This window comes from Ostrinia nubilalis, chromosome 7, assembly GCF_963855985.1.
Source record: "Ostrinia nubilalis chromosome 7, ilOstNubi1.1, whole genome shotgun sequence".
NCBI lineage: Eukaryota > Metazoa > Arthropoda > Insecta > Lepidoptera > Crambidae > Ostrinia > Ostrinia nubilalis.
The window spans coordinates 17,268,815-17,286,476 of record NC_087094.1 but is presented as its reverse complement, the minus strand read 5'-3'; the positions used below and the strand labels follow the sequence as shown (position 1 = coordinate 17,286,476).

The window sequence follows — 17,662 nt, the reverse complement described above, 5'->3', positions numbered from 1 at the left end:
AAAGGTGGTAAAACAAAATGTTAGCCAGACCTGACTCACTCTTGCCCCATTTGTTCCCTCGCATCGTCTACAAAAGGCGTGAATTCAACATGACCGGCGCCAATGCATTCATAGGTGTGCCAAACACTTTTTAAATGCCCGCCGAAACTAGAGCAACCGCTTTAAATGTATGAAGTGATAGTAGAATAACACATTATTCATACGAGCGTGGCAGCTTGGTGACAGACTTTATGACCTGGCGTAGGTGCGTGAAATAGCTTATGTATAAATTTACTTTTAAACGTAGGTAAATGACACAGCCTCTTCAGGAAAGGAAAGAAGGCTCTATAGTCCATCAGTTGAAATGTAGACTTCGTATCATAGGTCCTCCGTTCGAATCTTATTAAAATTGAGACACACTTAGGGTAATTCCAGGATACATGCCCCAGTGGGATAGGTGCCGCGATTTTAAGTACACTATGTTACAAGCAACTTAGCCTAAAGTTATTGTACGTATAATAGAAAGGGACCCCGGTCCCCGTACCACTATGAGCCTCGCAAACCATCAAAGAGTGCGTTCGTTTAGCCAGTGAGAGCAAAAATCTTCCGCGGCCAAACCTTAGCGAGCGTCGAAATAAAATTGGTAAGTATCTTTTAATGGATAATTTTTTTGTCAGCTGTAAAATGAAGCAGATTTTTATATAATTTGATAGACTATCTTATAAATTAGACGGGATAGCTATGTTTTATTCGATTTTTAATGTTATTATATTTTTTATTAAAAAAGGCACCTATCCTATGCTAAAAGGATAGTTGCCTAATTTTTTTTGGGTATAGATGGCCTCTCACTATAGGCCTTATACAGAAGCTCAAAGTTGCACAGCGTGCTATGGAGAGGGCTATGCTTGGTGTTTCTTTGCGAGATCGAATCAGAAATGAGGAGATCCGTAAACGAACCAAAGTCGCTGACATAGCCCGACGGATTAGCAAGCTGAAGTGGCAATGGGCAGGGCACATAGTACGCAGAACTGACGGCCGATGGGGCAGAAAGGTTCTGGAATGGAGGCCGCGTACCGGAAAACGCAGCGTGGGACGTCCACCTACAAGGTGGACCGACGACATCGTAAAGGTAGCAGGGAAGCGCTGGACGCAGACCGCTGCCAATCGATCAACATGGAAAGCATTGGGGGAGGCCTATGTTCAGCAGTGGACGTCCTATGGCTGAAATGATGATGATGAATGATGAGATGCCCTTAGGGCCATGTCCCATGCACCTAGGGGCATCTATCCTAACCTGATCTTTTTGTCACAAGTAGCAAGTAAGAAGAAAAAAGAATGTAGTACGGCTAACCTTAGGAAAGTAATAAATAGAGGCCCTTCTGATCGAATTACCTTTTTACCCGACTTCGGGTGGATGTACTATTTTTAATAAAAAATATTAAATTTCATTTTTAATTCATTTAATAACAAACAATCTTAAATAATAATACTTGGCTTGTTTGATTTCAAAATGCATTTGATCCTTAGAATTAAAAAACTGTATTAACGAGTCATCTATCCCTGCATCAGGCATCTATCCTTTGAAGCAATCATACAGTGAGTCTTCTATCCCCCACATTAGGCGTCTATCCCACTTTTTAGAGGTCAATTAAAATGGTATTTACTCAGAATCGGTATAACTTAAACTAAAATAATTATAGTAATATCATAGACGAAAGACTAAAGTTTACAGATATTAAGGTCAATTGTTGATAAAAACTTACTGACTGAGTTACAGAGCTGTTTCAAAAAGTGGGGCATCTATCCTGGACTTACCCTAATGTAAAACCAGCGAGGTTAGAAAATCGCAACGAAAAACTTTATCCTTGGTGCTGGAAATTATTTCATTTAAATTACTTTAATTAAAATTTATCAAATTAAATAAATTCATTAATTCTGATAAAAATACATTTTTAATGAAATCAATTCCTAGAAGCTATGAGAAAGCTGAATGAAATTTTATTCATTACTTCAAGGAATTGTTTACCTAACTGCTCAGAAACTTTCCGAAATCATTAGGGAGGATAATAACTAACAAGATTTCCTTGAAACAGCTTATACGAGTACTTTACAAATTATTATTTTATTTTGTTACGTAGTTGAGCTTAAAAATATAGATCATTTTTTTTAATGCTTATTAAGTATACGTAGTGTGAAACAAATTAATGAAATATTCCAAAATAAATAAAATTAAAACATTCTACAAGTTGCTTGTAACAGATGACTCGGAAAAGAATAACTGAGTCGAAGAGGGAAATGAGGTGGTTCAGTTATGGAACTGTAAGTTTAAAAATACTTACTTCCTAGAGGATAAAGAGTTACATCGAGTTGGGTGCTACACCTAAATCTATTCATACCATCCTAGACTGCATCTCACTTAACACCAGGTGCGATTGCGGTCAAATATCTGCCTTGTTATGCATAAAAAATACTTCCACGCCTACCGAAAAGTTTTGGTGATAAATTTTTGCATCAATTTCCGCTTATTTTATTTTTTAACCACTAGAGCTATTCCACGAAAAATTCCAAAAGCATTCCATCAGCACTCTAATGGCTTACGGATAACAGATTGACAGATCGGACGTGCCTAAAATACATCGGCCCACCAATCAACTGTAGGGGTGCGAATAAATAATCTGTTTAGGACGAAAATATAGCTTCACAGGTAAGTATGTATTTAAGCTTTCGAACTTTTATAGAAATAAATGTATTAAAACGTGTAGACAATTTCATTAATTTTTAAGCACAATGATAGATAATATAACCAATGACGAGATATAATGAATTATGTATGTATTGCTTCACATATTATTTTGTGCAAATCCAAAAATAAAGAATGTGATAGAAGCCCGAGGAGGAGGAATGGCGACGGATTGTGAAGCTTGACACCAAACCAGGTGTGACGACCGCGACCACTCTGCCAAGAGTGTAGCATCGAAGAAGAAGAATAGAAACCCTTCAAAAATCTCTGCAAAATGGCCACACCTAATTAGGCAATGTTATTCGATGTTTGACGACAAATATCGGCCCAAGGCTCACCTATTGTTTTTCAATCGACATACATCAGCGGTAACGCGAACACCTATAACATTTTTCACGTCGGCGACACCCTATAAATATCCGCTATGACACTATTATCCCGGGGAATTTATGGCGCCCGCCGCCTCATATATTATGGAAGCATCTGCCCGCGCGGACTGATGGCTGGAGACTTTGTAACTTTGCTCGGGTGATGAGAACACCTTTGGAGCACATATCGATATGACGTGGTCTATAATTACAGCATAGAGAATAGTCAAATTGCTATTCTGGCAAGATTGTTTGGCAGCTTTTCTATCAAACTTAACTCTGTGGCATCTTGTTGTGTTACCTACGTCGTTACTTTGCGTTGCGACCAAAACGTAGAGTATGAACGTGCCTATTACGAAACATCAATTTAACTACAACCAAGATTCGAGCAAGTAAGTACTGACTGAAATGTCAGGACCATAAGATATGTGGGTAATACATATTTCTCTGTAACGGTGTCTTATCTTTCTTTCGTTTTTGTAAATGTTGGCAGAAACTGAAAATACGAGAGTTCACGGCAGTAAAATATAATTGGGTGATTTAAAAATAAACCTTTTTACTAAAGTTTTACTTTGCGTAGTCCTCAATTCTAAGAAGGTCGAATGAATGTTTTTTTGGATGAAAAGTTATACTCAAGTGCCTTTTCTAATGAAAAAGTATTTTTAAAAGACAGAGAAAAGAATTTACCTGCTTCACTTCCGTTTTTGGTTCCCGCTTTAATTTCTTTAAATGAATGTAAAAAATATTTTTTCGTAGCATGGGATGGGAAAATGTTGTTGCGAGAATATTGTAAAAATTTAATGTGAAACAACACGAGTAACAATAATCCTTACTGAAAGACATCCACATAGTAATCGATTAATCCTTTAAGTAACAGCGAATCGAGAAAACAGAAATAAATTTATTACCGCGGTCTCGTACGACACCTAATGGTCCACTAATGGGTTCCAAGAGTTTACGAAAAACAACTGAACGTCCTAAAACGTGTAATTAGGACACAATAATAAAGCCACACATCTTTGAGTTGTAACTACAAATTAATGCAGATGTAAGCCTAGCGAGCTGAGTACTGTAATATCCTGTGCGGTGTTCGTCGTAAGTACATAGCCAGGCTTCCTAGCAAACTGCTTTATAACGCCAACAGCCCACTTTCGGGAGATTACACCTCTGAAATGTGGCACAGCTAGCAACAAAAACACTGTGTTATTTGAAGAGGCAACTCTTATACTAAACGAGAATACAATCTCTTTTTACAATCCAACAATGACTAATGACATTGTGTGGATGAAAATTGATGAAGCCTATTACGTTAACCAGTGATTTTTGTATGGAATTTGACAAATTTTTGACGTCTATTAAAGTTAGGTAAGATCAGTGCACCGCCAGCCTTAGCGTAATAAATTTTTTTTATTGATATTTACCAAAAAAAGTGCAATCTGGAACCTAAACCACTAGTTACTTTAAAAACAGATTTTCCAAAAGAGGACTAATTTCCTCGGTCCAGTTGGTCGTTGCTTCACGCTTTGAAAACTATACTCAACATCAAATAAATCGCACCTTCCGCGACGCGAACTTTAAAGATTTTCTTCTGACACAATCATGGTACCCCAACAATATTGGTATTATTTGAAAGCCCAATAAATATCCTTAAAGAAAAATACATTCAATTTCTTAATAAATGATTAACATATACCATAAATGTGACTTGAAAAAAGACCTCACTTTGGGCTCACCTCTGTTATTAATTAGACCAATTTTTATGGTAATAAAACCAAATAATGATCTCACGTGTCCTCTTTAACCGATGGATAGCGATTAATCCCAACTTAACAGTTTTATAGCCATAAAAGTTGGCTCAAGCGTAACTACCTATTTTTTGAAGAAGTGACTCTGGATCCTTCTTAAGACACATTTTTGGGGTAAAAACCTTTCCTATAATAAAATCAAGTTTAGAACTAGGCTTTTAAGTAGTGCCAATATTGGTGGGAAGTGGGGATGCATACGTTTAAAAGTGCTTGTCGCGGGAGGTGCGATTTATTTGACGACGAGTGTATTTAGAGCATACTAAACACTTTTCAAAGCTGAAATTTTCGACAGTTTTTCATGGCTAACATCCGGAAACATGTAGCGTAAAGCTCCGTAACTTACATTAAACGTTGGCTAATTAAAACTATCCTTTTGGCGCTTGCTTAAATATTTACTACACCGCTGGTGGGACGTAACAATTTTAATAACAGCTGCTTGTCTTTGTGGATTGCACGGTTCAAGAAATGTAACGAATTTTAGCTGCAAGTTTCATGTGAAAATTTTATTAATTCTAGCACATTTTGGATTAATAGGCTTATTCAAAAATACTTAGATTTTCATACCTAGACGCGTTATAATCCTTTGGAAAAATAAAGAAAATACAAGGCAAATAACAAAATTTTAACATACGGGCATTTGGCTGGCGATTGATATTAAAATTGGTAAGTATTTTTAGTAAAATCACATGAATCACACCAAAATTAGGAAGAAAACTATCGGTACCTAACCTTTGGTGATACAACAGTTGGATGAAAGAAACAAAAACAGTAATACAGCACGAGTATCACTGACTTTTGTTTGGAAATTTTGTATTTCATCTCCAATTCGTGAGCCACGTCACAACAGCATCAACGCGCACAATAAGTCTGCAAGATGTCGCCTCCTACTGTAATTACACCACCGGGCTAAACAAGCAACCCTTTACAAAAAGGGATTATTAACTACCTCTGTTTTCTTGGTTGAAAAAGTTTTCATCGCTAAAATGTGTGCCTTATTTGCTAATTAACGGGGGCATTGGAATCCTTAAAAAGTAACCAACTTCAAAAACTTCGACTTATCGTAGCGACTACTAATTGAAATAATTACATACTACGAGTACGAATAGGAAAAGTAAATAGAATATAATTGTTTCAAAGCTGATTAGGACATAACTCTACATTTTGGTTACATGAGTCAGGTTTCAGACCTATGTCGAGGTGATTGAAGCCTGCTTTTAGATATTGTTTAATCATGAAACGCCAATGAAGTAGCTGTCAACACTAGCTCGGGGTTAAAGCCTCCTGATGAGGGTTGGCGGGGTTATTTGATTCCAGGCCTCAAAGTAGTGTTACGTAATGCCTCCGGGCGTGCTAAGGCATGGACATGTCGAAACTAAGTATTACAAGTAATTTATACTTGTAACCTACTCTGTGAGGCCTATTTATAGAATGCCGTAAGTTTATCCGAAAAAAGATTTCCTCTTGAAACAAATTTACCTAAAATAGAAACTAACATGGGTCTCAACGCGACATTATGACTGAGTTACATTATGTACTCACGGCTTGACGTTTCGGCTACTACCACCGCAGAAATGTGATGTAACCAGAACTACATAATATTGTTAAGGATGATTTTCCACTTGAAAATATCAACTGCCTCAAAAAGACTTGAACTCACTACCTTTCGCTTGCCGGGTGTAGGGATTGCAATTGCTGGATCCAGCATCCAGCAATCCAGCTGGATCCAGCGCCTTTTTAAACATGCTGGATCCAGCATACAGTGCTGGATCCAGCGATGCGTATCCGCAAACGTATAAATTTCTGTTGCTTAGTTTCTAATTGCCGCCATTTCCAAAACAGCGCGGTGACGTTGCCGTTCTGTTGTTGTGTGCGTTGAACGGCGCCTCTCTGAAGTTACTGGTACGTTTGTGTGCTTGATAAATCCAAAAAAGTATGAAAAAGCAGTTAAAAAATCTGTCTATTTTCCTTTGCCAAAAAAGAATGCGATGCGGCAGGAGATGAAAACTTTGTTAAAACGAGTAAATAAACAAAATATTGTAGAGCCATTGCAAGAAAATGAAGATATCATGGAGTTAGAAGAGAATGGTCTAACTAAATGATGACGCAGAAAATGACTTTAGAGCAAGAGCTTGAGATGGAACTTAAAAGAGAGAAGGAGAACTATAATAAACAGAAGCCAAAGCCAAGTGGTCAATTAGATTACGAAGGAGTGCGAGATGAACATTTATCTATGGTGTATGAATATTTAATGACCCTAAACCGACCAGTGTAGAGGCCAAAGGGCATTCTCAGCAGCCGGCTACATATGCAGTTCTGTGCTGTTGGGAGGTTAGACCAGCGGTTCCCGAAAGGTGGTCCGCGGAACCCTGGGGTTCCGTGGAAAGGCCGCAAGGGTTCCGTAAAAAATATTATCCCACGTTTCGTGACCGACGTTGTTCGCGCGCACCGACTTGTTTACGCACAAGGGAGGGGCAGGGCGTGCGGGCGGAGTAGTACAGGGGTTCCGCTAGGAAAAGTATAATCAATTAGGGTTCCTTGGCAAAAAAAAATTGGGAATCCCTGGGTAAGACTATAGATAAAATTTGTCTTTCTTCCAGAGGATTGAAAAAGAAATGGTCAGTCTCCTGTTGTCAGATTATAAACTGCCTAATTTTCGCAGAAGATTATTATTTTCCATTCGTAACTTCTATTGATACAAAAAATAGATTGCAGATTAAATTACGGTCCTTTTCGTAGTTAATTTTAAAAGAATTTGTAAGACTGTTTCCTCCTGATTATTAGTTACTGAGCCGTATTTCATAGATTATCGTAAGAAGTACAAATCTATAATACAAAAATGAATCGCAAAATGTGTTGGTAAGCGTATAATTCAACAACGCCTGGACCATTTTTTTTAATGTTCGTTGAAGTCCAAGGATGGTTTTTACGGCGAGAAAATTTCGAATGATTTCCAAGAAAACCCTAAACACAGCCCTTTTTTCACGCAGGCGAAGCCGTGGGCGGAAAGCTAGTTACTTAAAATTTTAAAAAAAGACTTCAAAATGTCGTCTTTTTATTTTCGTTCCACTTTTTGCTGGATCCGCGCTGGATCCAGCTGGATTCAGGTCAATCCAGCAAGAATCCAGCTGGATTGAAAACGCCGCTGGATTGCAATCCCTAGCCGGGTGACTGCTCTAACTAAACAGACATTGATAAGCAGTGTACAAATTCATCAATATATCACCAACACTCCTTTTGTATTCAAAGAAAGAAATGTTCAGCTTAGATGAGATTATTTCTATAAATCACTTTTTAATTGTTTTCTGTATTGTTCAACAAAGGTTAAACGCCTGTCAACCTAATTTGCCATGAAAATAATAACCTTAAATAATTTTTGGGGCGTTATAAGATTATCAAACTTTAAAACTAAAGTTAATCAAAAGTTTTCAACTTCTGTAACAGCAGTTTAATATTAATTATAATTTCAGTAGCAGATACTTACATTATTAAATAACTATCACGTAGTTTTTGACTTTAGTTGACTTTTATCATCGTTTCAGTAACTTTCTGAAATGTTTTAAGACGTGAAAGATCTCAACTGAAATCAACAATAAATTTTAAATCTTTGTTTGCCAATGTAAGCTGTTTGTAAAATTATTTAAATATTTATGGCTCTAAGTATGCAGTTTAAGTTTTAGCTAAAGGGAATTTAGTGCGTTTTTTCCAGTAAATTGTTAAGAATTAAGTAAATAGGTTTATTCATTCCTACTCTTAGTTAACAAACAAGTGAGATAGCAAATGTCATTCAGATTCATTCAGTTCCCGTTCAAACGTTTACGATAGGTATAGAGAACACTGCAGAACAGAATAGCAGCATCAAACTTGCAGCATCGCACTCAAAATGCAAATAGAATTGAGACGAAGCCCTAATCCCATCGAAAGTCTCTGTCACAGTAAAAAATAACAGTATATCTCTAACTTGTACCTAGGTATACGTAAGTAAACCAAGCGGAGTCAAAATCTTCTTTATTATTCATTTCTAAATTAATATTTCGTGTAGGTGGTAGGTAAATTAATATTTTATTTATGTAGCTAAAACGTTAAAGTAATCGCGTGGTATCAGAAAAAGGTTTGCTCTGATCTTTTGCTGTACAAAATTTACTCGCTAATGAGAATATGTATTACTATTATGTTTTACTATGTCGCAGGTAAACACAATGCTACGTAAAACTGTATTCTCGTTTGAGGACTTTCGAGCCTCTCACAACTACGAGTGGCTCGGCGAACTTGTGCCGTGCATGTAACGTACGAGTGATTTCGAGTGTTTCAATATTTCACACATAATTTTAAATCAATACGGTAGAAGCTTAAATAAACTGATGGTAAGAGTTTGAAATCGAATGGCAGAAGTCCAGCAAAAGAGTGAAAATAAAATACAAGATGATGTAATTTATAAGTAAATTATTACGGTTGAAATGTAGTTAAATGACCTAAGGCATATTGCAATCTGTGATAATGCAAGAGTGTGTTCAATAAGTAAAGCTTGAAGACCAAGATGCAATAAGGCTAGATCTAGCAGACTTTGTACTGAAATGAATGGCGGAAAATTCGTTGTTCCCAAATATGCAATACAGTTTTATAGCAAAACTATTTCAGAGCATCGTAGCAACTCTAAAGTATTCTCGGAAAGATTACGAGTGAGGCGCGGTCTAAAATATTGTGATTTTATTCACGGAGTTGCGTCTTATCGTCTCTGCAAGACGCTGCCGAGCTGAGGCCGGCGTTAGACTTCGTTGGGACGATTTAAACGCATAGAACTTTGTGGAATATGGTATTTCAATAGTTGTAGGACACGCAAAATATCGAGTGTTTCAATGGTGTGTGCACGATTTCGATGGTAGATGAGCATGGACAACACGTGCAACTACAGTAGGGATAATAAGCAGAAGATTAGTGATGATAAACTAGTTACTTCATGGAAAAAGAATATCAGCAACAACAAAATGTGATGACGACACACAGCATGCTCTATCAACCCAGTGCGGGTCATGATGACTCTTGACAACAGTGTGCTGAGTGAGATCCAAAAAAGGTTTATGGCTAATTTTACTCAGGCGGTTTATCAACCAAATAAGCCTAGCATAAGGAACATTCGTTCCTAATTTCATTAGTAAAGATATCGGTTACTGTGTAAAAACAGATATTTTAAATAGTCTGTAAAAACGTAAGAGTTCCCCTGAAAAAGCTAGAGCTTGGCCATTTATTTTTAATTGAGTGTATGAACGAATTAAGTTTATTTAAACGTTTTAAATAATTCTTCATGATAATCCCGAGCTCGTAGTGTAAACAGTTTTGTACAATATTCTACGAAAAATTTGTCACTTTTTATTCTAAATGCACCCAACCAAGTGCTTACCTTTCCAGCTGTTACCCCCATTGAAATTTCAAATCGAACATTCGAAGCGCCATGAATTTTCCATTACTATTTAAGTTAAATCCCTTTCGCCGGTGGCTTAGTGATGACGAACTATCGGTAAAATTGCTATCGAGTTTTTGTATGTGCTACAAGTAATAGCGTTAACTATTCTTTTTAACCGCAACTGAAAATTTCGATTAAACTTTTAAGATGAAATAGGGGATGGTTTATTAGTGGAGTGTTAAACTTGTAGTGAATATGAGTAACCTTATATCACAGGCTGTCAAACTACTACCATTTACTTTATTTACATTATGGATGCAATAAAGAATTGAGTATTGAGTACTTCATTACTTCAGCATCTACGGCGCTATATCTCAGGTATTGATAGACGTATTCATGTTAAATAAAAAGTCACTAATGTTCGTGTAATATATGAGACACCGAGTCGATGCAACGAAGCACAAACGCCTGAAAACGCTCTACCAGACTGAAATAAGATCGATATATCGATATTTTTTATCTAATTAAAAACGCCGATATTTAAGCCTACATTACTTGATTAATATTGACATCACTAAAGAGGCGATTGGTTTAATTCAAGTGATGCCCCATCGGTTATGAGGGTTGGGCTAATCTATTATAATCGCCGGATTAATGATTGACTATGAATTCGATATTCAGGGTAATCGGTTTACTGGATTAAGAAAGGGCTTAATTTGTAAAATACTGAACTTGACCTGTGTATCTTGTATCGCTAAATGGTAAATAAGATTGATAGGCGTTTTCTCCATCTCCATCTTGGAGTTTTCCAGAATTTCGAATTGAATAAGTTAAGTAGGAGTAAGGAGATAAGCTTTCAGTAAGAAATATTAAATGAGTATATTAATGAGCCCGTTCACTTTATGGAAAATTGAATAAGTATTTTATTGATAATGCGAAAGTGAGATTCTTAGACCCGTGTTGTAAACTACACAAGTACCTATAATAACTGAGCCAAACATAAATACATTTAAGCTAGTAAGATGATTGGTTAAGACAAATCTAAGCCTTATTATTTCTTGGGAGTGACCGAGTGATAAGCTACCTTCTAGAACACGAATGATAGTTGCTAAATAGACTAACTGAAAAAAACAAAATCTCGACAATATGTTTTCTTAACAATCACTCATTTATCTGGGATCATTATACAATAGTAAAACATGATTGCTTTAATTTATCATAACTCTAGTCTTAATTAATTAAATGGTCATTTTTTATACGAGCAGTAAAACTAGTTATCTGATTCAACTGAAAGCTCAATTTAATTAAAGGACGTAATATCCTGGCAGTTGAGCGGTGTGAATTATAAAGTGCTTAGTGGGTTTAATTACTTCAATGCCGTCGGTGCATCTCGCCTTGATAAAGTCGTAAAGTCGACGAGAGTGTTCTAGCGAAGCAGAATTCACCCAATTAACTGGATGTTTCAAGTTATTAATATGTGCTTAGCACTGCTAGTTGAAAGATTCTGCAAGCTTAACTCTGCAGTCCGAGTTAGAAGGAAAGCTATGTGCATCGGAGTAGTTACTAACTACGCTAGAAGTAGTTATTATTTAGATACTTTAAAGCTTAGGCAATAGACGTGTTGACACCACCAATCAATTGACGTTATTTTTAAAACTGTCAAAATGAAACTCCCATAGATTTTGTATGGCAATACAAGAAAGTGAAGTCACTATTTGGTCAACTCAATTAAAACTACTTTTTTCAATTGCAATGCAACCAAAATACATTAATTTAATTGTAAGTTCAATTATTTGGATAGGTATATTCACATTAAAACAGAATAATAATTCCACGAAAACTTAAGCAGTTTAGATTTTTCATACAAAAAGATTTTCCCGCTAATTCCCGGTCCCGTGGGAATTCCTAAGTATCCTATAACCTGCCCAGGAGTATGAAGAATAATTGTACCAAGTTTCGTTAAAATCCGTCGAGTAGTTTTTGTTTCTATAAGAAACATACAGACAGACAGACAGATAAAAATTTTACTGATTGCATTTTTGGCATCAGTATCGATCACTAATCACCCCCTGATAGTTATTTTGAAAATATATTTCATGTACAGAATTGACCTCTCTACAGATTTATTATAAGTATAGAAGAAGATTTCGCGTAACCAATTATTAAAACATTCTATTCTCGGTACGAGTAGGTATTAAAATTTTAACAATTTCAAGTTACATTCGTAGTAAATGAAGCCAAGTAGGTATTCAAACCGCGGATTCATATAGAGGAATTTTAAAACAAAAAGGGAAACAATAAACTGAACAAAAATTATATGCAAATGAATAAAAAAATAAAAAAAGAAGAGTAACATTGAAATATTTTCATCGGTTATTATGAAAAGCGCATTCCGCAATTTGCTAATAAGGTTGCGTTTTTGTTTTAAAATAATAACTACACAGTAAAAAATTAATAAAAAAGAGTTCGAAAAGTTCAACGACTAATCTTTTTATTTTGGTGCACGCGGAATCTCAATCGCATCGACCTTTTCGTTGATCTGTATAGATAATGCGTGAAATTAATAGAATAGAATAGAAAAGGTTTATTGACACAGTAAAAAAAAGACACAATACAAAAAAAAAACAACAAAAACACATAAGTAATCCGTATTACATGATATAACATTATGCTATATTATTATGTTTTATTCCATTATGCTAAAATTTAAAGGGCGTCCGCGGAAGACCAGCTTCATGACTTGCCCTTTTGAGCATGTCACGATAAATGCTGAGCGGGTGCCTATTGGCACAGATTTTTCTCACCACTTGTTTTAATAGCCTACATATTGGATTACTAATGTTTGGCCAAAAAACGTTTCCCAAATTATCACATCGCAAACAACGTTTCGCAAATTTTCATTTGGCAAATTCTCATTTGGCAAAACAACTTATTGCAAACTTTTAATTCGCAAATATCGTTTTTGGCATATTATTGTTTAGCAAATTATTGTTTGGCAAAGTATGTTTTGCCAAATGTTTCATTTGGCAAAAATATTTCACGATAAACTATTTACAAAATAATTTGATTGGTGCATAAAATGGAATACAAATTAGCTTGTGGTTATTATTTTGTTTAGTGGGTAGTTAATATAAAATTTGTTCTAAATTAATTTTCATATTTCATTCTTTTTATCGAAATTTCCAAATGATTCATTAACAATAGAAGTGATTCTAGCGCTCGGCGGCCTTGCGGCACTGTTCTAACCTAACCTAACCTACTATTTTCTGCAATACCTACTTTCTGCAACCATACTATTTTCTGCAATGCAAAAACCATGATCATCTGAAACGGTGGGTAAGTATGTGAAGTGTCAATTTGACCAAACAAATTATTTGGGATATAATATTTGGCAAAATAAAACATTTGCTATATAAACATTTGCCAAGTAAAATTTGGCCAAATGATAATTTGACCAAATGAATTAGTTGCGAAAAGTACAGTTGCTAAAAGTTTATTTGGGAAATGAAACTTTGGCGATAAGTTGTTTGCGAAGTGAAATTTGGCGAAAAGTAATTTGGCCAAACGGAAGGATACCATGTAATACCTATCTAGCTTTGTAACAGTCAATCAGTAACAGGAAATATTCATATCGGCAGCAACAAAAACTCCTTAGAATTAATTTCAATGTGCGTTTGAAATTCAAAGTAGAGTTCTACAAACGCTGGCCAACGTTTACACAGGCTTTTTGCTTGAATAAATAAGCTATTGACTTTAATAAATAAGCCATTAGCTTCAATAAGCCATTGAATCGCGTCACTGGAGCCTCGAGTTTAATCATGATAGAATATTCAGGACCTCCATCAGAGAGAGCCGAATAGTCGATTAGAGACGCTAGTAGACTTAACATCGCTCGTTATTATAACCGTTTGATTATTCCTGTTTCACTGTCATTATGATCATTTCTGGATAATAAATGAATCCTGCTGATTTACTGAAGCTAAATACCTAGCTTTATGAAACTTAGGAACTATTATCATCAACAGCCCTTTACTGTCCACTGCTGGACTATGAGCCTCCTCCACTATAGTGGAGGGTTTTGCCATAATCTCCACGCTAGGCAGGCGGGTTGGAGATCGCAGTTTAAAAGATTGATGTTTTTCAGAGAGCGCTGCTGCCCATTCTCTGTTTGATGTGTAGTCCCTAAGTCGCCTCTTACGACACCCGCGGGAAGAGTAGGGGTTGGTGACAAATGTATTCTACTCTGCCGTCACCACACGGCTTAGGAACTATTAACTGTATTTTAATATGACATCCTTACAAATAGGCGGGTGTGCTATGAGGATGCTACAACTCGAGTTGGTTACGGGGTTGAATTCCGTGAGTGTAAAGTGTTGTGTGACGGACAGGGTCATTAATGTCATGAGCGTATATTTAAGATACTTTATTTAGTTGCGCAGTCGCCAAGTCATTAATTGTTATCTTATTTATAATTAATTGAATGTCATTTGTTGCCTAGTTGGCATGCTAAGAAAAGGGATTTTTAAAGTGCCTCACTTTGTGACTGAAACAAAAGGGAAAGATCCCAGCCCGGAATTAGCCGCGGCCGAATTGTTGGATTATACAAAAAACAGATCCCTAATTTTACAACCAGATCTTTTTGTAGTCCAACACTTTCGAGCCTGGACTAATTTCATTACAGAGGCCCTTGGATCAAAATAATCCCGTTTTTGTTCGGATTAAAAACAATTTATCAAAGGAATTGTTGTTTCAAATAAATTCAAATTGAATGAGCTACAGATGTTGCTTGGAGAGTTGTTTAAGAATTCGTGATTCTTTTGTCGTACTACTACCTACAGTGTTTATGCTAAAACCGCCTGATATGCATTAGGTAAAGAGGCCGTTTTTCAGCCTTGCCCTATTTATTAGTTACTTATTCCGCAGAATGTTTATGCCCTCAGCGAATCTTGTGATGTACAGTATTTTATGCAATTTATTTATGAAAACCAACACACATTGAAAAAATTGAAAATGCCATGATTAGAGTATTTTTAATAGCTCTAAAATTAAGGACCACGACATAAATACTTTAATTTTTAATACAAGATAGGATTCTCTGAAATATTACTGCCATAATATGAAATACTACAACAGCGCAACTTCAAGCTAACTCCGAGACGCTTGCACATCCAATCTGCCAATCTTTTGGAGCTATTTTTAGAGCTATTAGTTCTGTAATGGCCAATTTCATACTCCATTCTACTACAAATTAGAACAACATTAGGTATAGTGTTGCAACTTGAGTAGTGAGTATCGAGTATCGATAATCTCAGAACTAATATTATACCGATTGTACCAAGTAACAGTGTTTTTGGGTACATATTTGAGATTGTGGTTTCATTATAATTGTTACACGTTACTTAAGTCAAAGTTGCCAGAAGAAACTTAAACATTAGCTGGTCAAGAGCTGTCTCAATACTGAGAGATCGCCGATAATGTCGATTTTATTAAGTGTTAATTTTTATATTTATTTAAGCCGTGACTAGTCAAAATGAAAAAAAAAATAATGATTGTAGTTAAAATCCATATACTCGTAGAAAAATGTCAGCAAACTAATATTTGATCACAGAACCAAATCATTATTAATATTAAAAATTAAAGTCATAGAATATCTGGTTACTTATCCCCAAGAACAAAATCTGTCGATAGCAAAACTTTGGTTTCTCATCACTATTGGGTAATTTCTACTGGCTAAATCAGCCAATTTGGGTAAGTTAATTTGTTTACACGCAAAAGTTTGAGCCAAACGAACGTTAATTCAGTCTACGTCGGGATCAAGTGAGAAATACCCAATTTATTTATCACTGTTAGCACATTCGAAACTGGTGTAAACTTTTCATTTAGAGGTGAATTTATATTCTAGCAAATTCTCCGAAAACAAAAAAGCTATGTTGGCGAAAGTGATTAGAAGAAAGTGGTTTCGTGGAAATGTTAACAAAATATCCCTTTTTTGTCGGCCGTTTGGTGTAGTGGTTCAGAACGGACTACTATGCCGAGAGGTCCCGGGTTCGATTCCCGGCCGGGCAGAAATTGAAATGATGAATTTTAATTTCTGTGACGGGTCTGGGTGTGACTATGTATAATATGTATGTATTTAAAAAAAAAGTATATAAGTAGTATATCCGTTAAGCTAGCACCCATAATGTAAATAAGAAATTTTTGCCGGAGCAAAATAAAAAAATAGATATTTAAATTGACAACAATTTATTGTGATTGACACAAATATTTAAAAAGAAAAATTAAGGGATGGGTCGTTGGGCCGTTTGGTTGGTACAGACTAAAAATACTAGACTAAGATCAGCGCGCTAATATCACCACTCGGCTCAACCCCCTTCGCACCCGTCGGGCGCAGCAAGCGTCCGGCACTGCGGGACCGCCGGTGCCAAACACCTGATAGCCGGTGCCAACAGAGCAGCCGGTACCATACACCTCCTATTGTACAATAAAAAATTATATTATACAAAAGGCAACATACATAATAATATAAACAATTTAAAAACAATAATCCATCGCTCTCGAGGATGGAGCAAATGTGAACACAGCAAAATCAATCGGTAATTCATTACACTGGTAAATCGATTTAGAAGGTAACATTTTGGTAAAATGTAATCATTGTAATTATTACATCATCGACCTTCACAAAGCGAACAAAAAATAGTTAACACAATAAAATTCATCGATAATACATCACAATGGTAAATTTATTTAGGAATTTACTTTTTGGTAAAATGTAATCGTTGTGGGTAATTTACTTTTTCAAGGTAAACTAAAATAATTGACAATCTCAATAGAAAACGGAACCAACCTATGAAGTAGGGTAGCCCGGGACCGAGTGCCAAGTTTCTAGTAATTCATCCTAACTCAGCGGAGAGGCGAATGAGTTTGAGAAAGAAACCACAACATACCTGCTATGGAGGCAACGTCAGCAACATCAACAACAGACAGCAACAGCGCAGAGGCTCGCCACCGAGCACTGCTCAACCACACACAATCTGCGAATAACAACCAAGTGCATTGGTTAACAATGCCGCCAATGCAAACAACAAAATAGCAAGAAGAAACTCAAGGTAATCCTTGGAATAGGACCTGCTTACCTTCAGTAATAAAATTCAGCACGTGGCAGTGAGTCCACAAAATCGGCGTACAGCGGGATTTCGGTGTCCAACCGGAATTCCTTTATTTCAACAACAATAATCTGCGTGCCCTGCCCGTTTGAGTTGGGAATGGCACATTTAGGGCCGACTCAGAATGCCACAACACCACACACTAACGAACTTCCGTCCAAGCGCACGGCCGGTCGAGCAAAGAAAAGGTCACTCCAAAAAGCGCCGGT

The 17,662-nt window shown here is 36.2% G+C and overlaps 2 long non-coding RNA genes across 2 annotated transcripts in view; both read right to left on the bottom strand.

The window, feature by feature from the left end:
• Nucleotides 1–17,662, bottom strand: part of LOC135073675 (uncharacterized) — a 229,748-nt gene that overhangs the window by 192,955 nt on the left and 19,131 nt on the right. The window lies entirely within an intron of this gene.
• On the bottom strand, nt 16,517–17,321 carry LOC135073673 (uncharacterized). Its single transcript, XR_010257690.1, has 2 exons — nt 17,235–17,321; nt 16,517–16,761 (listed from the first exon to the last, which is right to left on the bottom strand). It is a non-coding gene; the product is annotated as an uncharacterized LOC135073673 (long non-coding RNA).